Below are 10,199 nucleotides of genomic sequence, written 5' to 3' on the forward strand. Positions count from 1 at the left end.
CAGCTCAAAGCACTAGAAAAAGAACAGAGCAACACCAAAAGTAGTAGAAAACAGGAAATAGTTAAAATCAGAGCTGAAATCAAAGAAATTGAAACAAAAGAAACAATTGAAAAAATTGAAAAAATAAATATTTGGTTCTTTGAAAAAATAAAATTGATAAACTCTTAGCCACATTAACAAAGAGAAGTAGAGAGAAAACTCAAACTACTAAAATCCGGAATGAACATGGAACTACCACGACAGACACGACTGAAATACAAAACATAATTAGAAGCTATTTTGAAAATCTATACTCCAACAAAACAGAAAATCTCGAAGGCGTCAACAGGTTTCTAGAGACATATGACTTACCTAAACTGAACCAGGAGGACATACACAATTGAAATAGATCAATCTCAAGTAATGAAATAGAAGAAGTCATCAAAAGCCTACCAACAAAGAAAAGTTCGGAACCAGATGGGTTCTCACCGAGTTCTATAAAACCTTTAAAGAAGAGCTCATTCCAATACTCCTCAAAGTATTTCATGAAATAGAAGAAGAGGGAACCCTCCCAAACTCATTCTATGAAGCCAATATCACCCTGATACCTAAACCAGACAGAGACACATCGAGGAAAGAAAATTTCAGACAAATATCCTTAATGAACATCGATGCAAAAATTCTCAACAAAATATTAGCAAATTGCATACAAAAATATATTTAAAAGATATTGCACCACGATGAAGTGGGCTTTATTCCAGGAATGCAAGGTTAGTTCAACATTCAGAAATCAATAAATGTATTTCACCACATCAAAAGACTTAAAGTCAAGAATCACATGATTATTTCGATAGATGCAGAAAAAGCATTTGATAAAATACAGCATCCCTTCATGCTCAAAATACTAGAAAAACTAGGGATAGTGAGAACATTCCTTAACATTGTAAAGGCCATCTATGCTAAGCCCATGGCTAATATCATTCTAAATGGTGAAAAACTGAAAGCATTCCCCCTAAAAACTGGAACAAGGCAGGGATGCCCTCTTTCACCACTTCTATTCAACATTGTCCTTGAAACTCTAGCCAGAACAATTAGATAGACCAAAGAAATTAAAGGCATACAAATAGGAAAAGAAGAACTCAAACTATTCCTATTTGCTGATGACATGATTATAAATTTAGAGGAACTGGGAAATTCCACCAGAAAACTTTTAGAACTCATAAGTGAATTCAGTAAAGTAGCAGGTTATAAGATAAATGCTCATAAATCCAAAGCATTTTTATACATAAGTGATGAATCCTCAAAAAGAGAAGTTGGGAAAGCTACCCCATTCACAATAGCCTCAAAAAAAAAAAATACTTGGGAATCAATCTAACAAAAGAAGTGAAAGACCTCTACAATGAGAACTACAGACACTAAAGAAAGAAATTAAAGAAAACCTTAGAAGATGGAAAGATCTCCCATGTTCTTGGATAGTCAGAATTAATTTTGTCAAAATGGCCTTTCTACCAAAAGTGCTATACAGATTCAATTTGATTCCAATTAAAATGATGAACTTCACAGAAATAGAGCAAGCAATCATGAAATTCATCTGGAAGAATAAGAAACCCAGAATAGCTAAAGCAATCCTTAGCAGGAAGAGTGAAACGGGGTATCGCAATACCAGAACTTCAACTATACTACAAACAATAGTAACAAAAACGGCATGATATTGGTACCAAAATAGTCAGGTAGATAAATGGTACAGAACAGAGGACACGTACACAAACCCAAATAAAAACAGTTTTCTCATACTAGACAAAGGTGCCAAAAATATGCAATGGAGGAAAGATAGCCTCTTCAACAAATGGTGCTGGGAGAATTGGAAATCCATATGCAACAGAATGAAACTAAACCCATATCTCTCACCCTGCACAAAACTCAACTCAAAATGGATCAAGGACCTCGGAATCAGACCAGAAACCCTGCATCTTATAGAAGAAAAAGTAGGTCAAAATCTTCAACATGTCGGCTTAGGATCAGACTTCCTCAACAGGACTCCCATAGCACAAGAAATAAAAGCAAGAATCAAGAACTAGGATAGATTCAAACTAAAAAGCTTTCTCTCAGCAAAGGATACTATCAGCAATGCAAAGAGAGAGCCTACAGAGTGGGAGAAAATCTTTGCCACTCATACTTCAGATAGAGCACTAATTTCCAGAATCTATAAAGAACTCAAAAACTCTACACAAAGAATACAAATAACCCAATCAGCAAATGGGCTAAGGATATGAATAGACACTTCACAGAAGAAGATGTACAAGCAATCAACAGATATATGAAAAAATGTTCAACATCTCTAGTAATAAGAGAAATGCAAATCAAAACTACACTAAGATTCCATCTCACCCCAATTAGAATGGCAGTCATCAAGAACACAAGCAACAATAGGTGTTGGTGAGGATGTGGGGAAAAAGACACACTCATACATTGCTGATGCGGTTGCAAATTAGTGCAGCCACTCTGGAAAGCAATGTGGAGATTTCTTAGAAAACTTGGAATGGAACCACCATTTGACCCAGCTATCCCACTCCTTGGCCTATACCCAAAGGACTTAAAATCAGCATACTACAGAGATGCAGCCACTTCAATGTTCATAGCTGCTCAGTTCACAATAACCAGATTGTGGAACCAATCTAGATGCCCCTCAATTGATGAATGGATATATATATCACAGTGATATATATATATATATATATATATATATATATATATATATAATGGAATATTACTCAACCATAAAAAAATTATGGCATTTGGAGCAAATGGATGAAATTGGATAATATCATGTTAAGTGAGATGATCCAATCTCATAAAACCAAAGAACGGATGGATCTCACTGCAAAAGCAGATGATGATACATAATGGGGGGTAGGAGGGAGGCAAGACTGGAGGAAGGAGGCACTGTATAGAGGGAAAAGAGGGGTGGGAGGGGTGGGGGAGAAGGAAAAAACAACAGAGTTAGTCAAACACCATTACCCTATGTAAATGTATGATTACACAAATGGTATGCCTTTACTTCATGTACAAACAGAGAAACAAGATGTACCCCATTTGTTTACAAACAAATGATTTGATTTGTTACAATCAAAATAAAGAAAAAGAAAGAAAACACAATGGTGGCCATTGCAAGGTGATTTCCTCAAAGAATCACATTAAAATCAAGAACAGCAGCGAAATAGATGATTTAAGTACTTTAAACACATTAAAATTGAGACCCTCATACACGTTTTTAAAGTAACCATATAAAAATCATGAAAAACATTTCACTGTATACAAAGGACTAACATCCACATTACATAGACTGTGTACAATGCAATATGTAAAGTATAAACCAACTAATAGAAAGGCAAGAGAAAGGCATGATCACTTATTTCACTTGAAGGAATTTTTAGTAGCAAGGGTAATGATGATTGTTGTAATGGTAGAGGGTAGGTCTCCTGGTGGGTAGATGATGTTCCACCATGTGGTAATTCAGGAACCAGGCTCCAGTATTTCCAAGTACTGAGGGTGTTCTGCTTCCATCAAATAGGTGATGTTTCATGTGTTTTCTCTAAAATCTTGACCAGGAAATAACACATTTTCTTCCACTCGGAACAATGTCACTGAGACCCGCATAGATTAGTTGAAAATGTAGCAGCTCCCTTCTGGTGAAACTTCACAAATGGTAAAATTTGGATAGCCATCCATCTCTGTCCAAAATATCCAGTGAACCTAGTGACAGATGCTTTACTGCATTGATGGTCAGTGAAGTAGAAAGTAAAAGCACAATGACACTTAATTTGTCATTTGCAACACTTGCAAACATTTTTAAAATCTCCTTGTCAATACCACATATGAAGAGGTAAAGTAACTGGAATTCTTATACTTTGAGGATAAAGTTTTAAAATAGTATAATTTTAAAAAATAGATATTTAAGATCTGCCTGAGGTTTATGGAAAAAATGAACAGGAAGTGTTCACACAGCTCTTTTCCCAATCCCTGTCCACGGTTCCTCTATTGACATCCTTACCCCCTTCTATTGACATCTTGCATTGGTGTAATACATTTGCTACAATTGAACCAAAATTGTTACATTATTAACTGAAATCCATAGTTTTCATTAGGGTTCATGCTTTGTGTTGTACCGTGGTGATTACTTTGCCTTTTTGTTTGTTTCAGCACTGTTTTTGACTAGTGCATAGTGACAGGTACCCACTGCTACAGCATTGTATGGAATAGTTTTTGGACCCTAAAATCCTCTTTATGTATTCATCCCTCCCATCCCTACCCTAAAGTCTTAGCATCTGCTGATCATTTTATTATCTATATTTTTTGCATTTTCTAGGATGTCATGCAGTTGCAATCATTTAGAATGTAACTTTTTCAGACAGGTTTCTTAGTGTATCTATTTTGTAGAAGAGTTTAGCCATGATATTTATACCAGATAAATGCATACCCTGCAATCCAATTATTCTCTGGAGTATACAATTTACAAGATCTGATGCATGTACACACTGGGTGCATGCATAAAAGTGTTTTTAGCAAATTTTTCATTGTAATAAAATGCTGAAAGAAAAAAAATGGATACTAAAATTGAAGAGATTAGTCTGTTATGGGCTCAGAGTGAAAGAAGAAAATATAGATGAATTTCACAAGGACATTAGTCTCCACAAAAGCAAACCAGCAAAGTAAATATAGTATTATTTACTATTTTATATACACTTCTGAGGGAGGCAAATTTAGGAATCAATACAAAAGTGTAAAATGTTAATTCAAAGTAAAGGACTTTGAAAATAGTCAAGATACTAGGTTCTTTCAAGAGGAAAAAATATATGATTGAGGAAAGACCAAAGGAGATTCAAAAATATTGTTAGTTCTCTACTAAGTTTAGAGATTGCTCAAGGATTATTTCTTTTAATAATATTATTTAAAATGTGATCATATGTCACACATACATGAACACAGACATAATTCGTACATTATATTACATGTTTGCACACACATTTAAACTGTATATATGTCATTTTATTTATAAACTATTTCAGTATTTTTGTAAGACTCAAGTAAAATGGGTTAAAATGTTTCTGAGTTTTGAAAAATATTCATGTGGTTTCCGCAACTCAGATTTAATATTACACATGACTTGAGTTCCACTTTCTCCAAATTTTGCTAGTGTAGCGACACTCACTTGCTATAATCTTTCTTAAATTTAAATTTCACTATTTTAACCAAATAGAAATGGAAATAATAAACATAGGAACATCTGTCACAGTAATCAGCTTATAGGAACGGGGTTTAATGTCTTTGCCTGGAGCAGAAGCAGTTTCTCAAGCACTGAAGAGAACATTTTACTATTTCAAAGGGGAACATGGGACACTACATTTACATATTTGGGAAGGAAAGTATCTTCTTTCATTTGCAATAAATTACAGGTGGGTTAAACTGTGCTCAAACTCAGGTCAGGTGGCCTACACTTACATCCTGACGAAACCACTCTCCAGCCCACACCTACATAGGCTGAACCCCTGTATCAGAAAAGAATTCATTTCCCATAATTACCACACCATTGGTAATTTTCAAAAATTACCACACTACCTGGTAGAGTACACATTGGTCCTGTACCTGTATATTTTTTTGAAAATTACCATGACTTTTTGCATCAATTCATCTCATTTATATTTGTGAACAGGCCATTTCTCTTTGAGGAAAAAAAAGTTATGGATCTGGTTACCAACTTTCTAGTAAAATAACTAAATAATTGGATAGTGAATAAGAAATTATGGATAGCTGATGAGAATATTAGAGAAGGAGGGACAGAGAAAAGTTGATTAATTGTATGTTAGTTACATAGTTCTGTGTTTTATTGCACTGTAGCTTGAGTAAAGATAATGATAATATATTGTATTTTTCCAAAAACAAAGGATTTGGGATGTTTCAGCAAAATAAATTATAAATATTTTGGAAAATAGATATGCCTACTTTCATTTGAAAATTATGCAATGTATGTAAGAAAACAACATATACCGAAGGAAAGAAACAACAGAGTACCCTGTAAATATGTACAACTTTATGTGTCAATTTCAAAAGTAAAAGTAAAATTAAATGTATAAATATAATTCAGAAAAAAAATTAATTTTTAATTAAATGTATTATCTTGTCAAAATAAAAAGTTTTACTAAGAAAGAAATCCATCCAATTTTTTAAAATGAACAATGGCTCTGACTACATAACAATCCCAATGCTGGTAAGACAAGGATACTAAGTGAAAAGTAACAGTGTGCAGACGTGTTTGTGAAAATCTTTCCTGAGACTCTACATTTCACAAGAAACTTAAACAGACACAAAACTGAACTCAAAGTGAAGCAAGGCTGAATAAAGACTCACACATCAGGGTTAACCAAGAAACAGCCTTTCAGAGTGACAGTGATGCATGTGAGGACTGAGAAGATATAATATCCGCAATGCAACAAAAATTGTCCCTCATGCTGAAAATCTTCCTCTCCTGAGGATGTTTCCCAGAGCTCCTTTCATATCCCGATTCCTCAGACTGTAGATGAAGGGATTCAGCATGGGGGTGACCACAGTGTACAACACAGACACAAAGACATCCTGGTCATTGGAATTATTAGATGAGGGCAGAAAATATAGTCCAATAATTGCTCCATAGTACAGGGAAACCACAGAGAGGTGGGAGCCACATGTGGACAAGGCTTTGCAGATCCCCTTGATGGAGGGTCTTCTCAGGATGGTGGCCCCAATGTGGCCATAAGAGACCAGAATGCATATGAATGGCACAGTGATGAACATTGATCCTACAATGAGAATAACCAGCTCATTGACAGTGGTGTCTGAGCTTGACAGCTTTAGTAAAGCAGAGAGGTCACAGAAGAAGTGGTTCAGGGTGTTTTCTCTCAGGAAAGAGAGATGGGCTAGAAGGAGGGTATGTACAAGGGAATTAGAAAAGGATGAAACCCAAGACACAACAACTAGCTGGAAACAGAGGTTCTGACTCATGATGGTGGTGTAGTGGAGAGGGTGACAGATGGCCACATATCTGTCATAGGCCATGGAGGTCAGAAGGAAGCTGTCAAGACCCCCAAATGACAAGAAAAAATACACCTGGGAAATGCACCCAGCATATGAGATGGACTGAGTCTGCGTCAGCATGTTCATGAGCATCTTTGGAGCTGTGACTGAGGAGAAGCAGATGTCAGTGAGGGCCAAGTGGCTGAGGAAGAAGTACATGGGGGTGTGGAGGCGAGAGTCCAGCCTGATGAGCAGGATGATGAGCAGGTTCCCCAGCACTGTGGTCAGGTACATGGCCAGGAACAGGGCGTAGAACATGCCTTGCTCCTCTGGCTGGATGGGGAGCCCCAGGAGGAGGAACTCAGACACGCTGCTCTGGTTCTCCCTCCTCATGCTGGAGATGAAAATGGAGATAGAAATGTGAAAGAATGAGAAGTCATTGTGACTACTACATAATAAAAACTTGGCTTTAGACTAGTCAGTATGTGCATCTTAATTCAAATATTTCAAGCTTTCTTCCACATTAGTCAGCTACAGATGGTCTGGACAAAAGACATTTTTGTCCCCCCCTAGAGTCAACACAACATCATTTGGAGAAAGCATGAAATATTTCAATGATCATCAGATCAGATATAGTTCATGAGTAGTTCATGAATTCATGGTGGAAATCTGAGTTTAGGAAACTAGGTTCTAAGCCAGGTCAGTAGAAACTACTTGGTGATGTCTACTCTGATGGCCTCTCTTACCTCCCCAGGCCTATGAAACACTAAGCTTATGCTATATTTCCATGAGTTAAATCAAGTAAAGAGAACCACATGGGCTGATTTTGGGCATTAAGTGACTGAATCTATGTCAAGGTCATAAAATACCTAGTGAACTACCTTTAAATATATCCATAAGTTTTTCCATGAAAAACAATTCTTTCATTCAACAATCCACTCAACATTTTCAATCTTCCATCAGTCTTTCTATAGGAATTTTTCTGGAATGTGGAAAATATGTACGGTCTCTTCCAAACCCTACATCCTATATTTCCTCAGCTCAAAGCAGATCATTCTTATTCAAGTCATCAGAGCACTAGGAAACTACAGTGATGAGGTTGTCTATTTTTACATATTTTCTAAAAGAAACTCTTAATGGAAGAAGCTGTCACAGGTTATACAAATGGGCACTCTAGTGAAGTGTTTGGAGAGGACATGGCTGGGGCATTTAAGAATGGAGAAAATTCAAGACCATGGGCAGCCTGGGAGGATTATGCGTTGGTGAATTGTTGAGAAGTCAGACTATACAAGGCCTCTTCTGACATAATGGAAAGTTTCGATTTTGTTTTCAGGGCAATAGTATACCCAAGAAAAAGTTTCAGCATAGAATTGACCAAGAAATTCAAATAGCATATAGTCCATTGAGTAGAGATCAGATTGTAGCATGGCAAATGTCAGCAGGAATCTATTGAAGCACTTTAGGTACAAAATAACACCTAAATCTTGACAGTAGAGATAAATAAAAAAACAGAGGCTTGGAATACGATTTGGAAGAAAATCCAGCAAGACCTAAAAGTGCTTAATGATAAGAAAATGAAGTATATTTCTTCACTGATTTTTCCAAAAATTAGATACAGGATCAGATAGAAAGTATTGTACATGGAAATTTGGTTCTGCCCTCTTTTTTCAAAATTTAAATAGATATTAAGTTCAAGATGAATTACTCTACAGAGTTGTCTGTCATCTTCTTGTGTGAGGTGGATAGAGTCTAAAGATCAATAGCACATGCTGGACACGCACACACACACACACACACACACACACACACACACACACACGCCAAACCTATGCATACAATTTAACATAGATTCTACTCAAGCTCCAGTATGGCCCGTTAGATGATAAGTAAGGACATCTTCAGTTACATACCATGGCAAAGTTCTTCAGTTTCTCTTTAGAAGACATAGAATAGAGTGAAAACAGGTGGGCTCAAAAATCCACTCTAACACACAGAGAAGCTATTCGTTCAAAACCAAACAAGTCAGGGGTATGGATATGTATTTGTTCACAGCATCTGAGCAGGGGGTTATTTTGAAAACCATACAGAAGTCCTAGGAGACAACCCCCCACTACAGCTAGCTACAAATTAGGAACAAACAGGATATAATTGCTTCATTTCCTTTCTCCTGTGGGGAACGAATTGCTTGTTGACTCAGGAATAAAATAATTCACTCTTGGAGGAACCATGATAATAAAAACAGGCTGCAATTAGGAACTTGGTGGTTCATAGAGGTTACCGCCTTACCACTTCACCCTCGGAAAAGTTCATTCTGTGTTTGGAATAATGGGACCTTGAGGTTGAGCATGTTAACCAAAGACTCATTTCTCAACCCCATATATTTCAAAAACACCAGAAACACTCTAATATCTTTACTCTATGGCCAAAGAGTGAGGGAAACCATATCTCATCGTCACCACCAGACTTAGAGAAAAGAATACAGTTTCTGTAAATCTGCCTCTTGCCCCAAAGCTGTAGCGTCCACATTCCATCAGTGCAGGATTCACACAATACCATCAATGTGTGCTGTCCACTAAACCATTGAAACATTTATCCCAGATTTATTCCATGTATCACCAGCTCTATTTCCCCCATGCCTGGTAGAAAATTAATATCATGTGCTCATTATTCAAGGTCAACATATGCGAATATTTATTGTGATTAATTGGTTCTTTTAAATGTTATAAATCAAACTTGCTTTCTTAAAAATAAATATTTTTAATGACTGTATAATATTCACAGACAGAAATGTGTAGACCTGAAGTGCAAACCTTGATAAATGATCACAAAAACACACCTGCATACCATCAGCTGTTGTTATGATCTGGATATGAGCTGTTCCTGAAAAGCTCATGTTTAGACATGCAGAAATGTTGAGGTGAAATTATTAGAATATGAGAGCTGTAATCAAATCAGTGGATTAATTTATGTGATGAATTAATAATTTGAATGAGTTAATGGGTGGTAACTCTAGGCAGCTAGGGTGTAGCTAGACTTCCTCTCTCTCTCTCTGTCTCCCTTTTTCTCTCTCTCTCTCCCTCTCTCTCTCTGTCTCTGTCTCTGTCTCTCCCTCTCTCCCTCTCTCTCTCTGTCTCTCTGTCTCTCTCTCTCCCTCTCTCTCTCTCTACACCCCC

General features: G+C 36.6%; 1 pseudogene; it reads right to left on the reverse strand.

Moving 5' to 3' along the window:
• Positions 1-269: 269 nt before the first annotated feature.
• Positions 270-10,199, reverse strand: part of LOC124964404 (olfactory receptor 50-like) — a 29,102-nt pseudogene continuing 19,172 nt past the window's right edge.

The sequence above is a fragment of the Sciurus carolinensis genome, chromosome 14 (genome assembly GCF_902686445.1).
Source record: "Sciurus carolinensis chromosome 14, mSciCar1.2, whole genome shotgun sequence".
Classification (NCBI taxonomy): domain Eukaryota; kingdom Metazoa; phylum Chordata; class Mammalia; order Rodentia; family Sciuridae; genus Sciurus; species Sciurus carolinensis.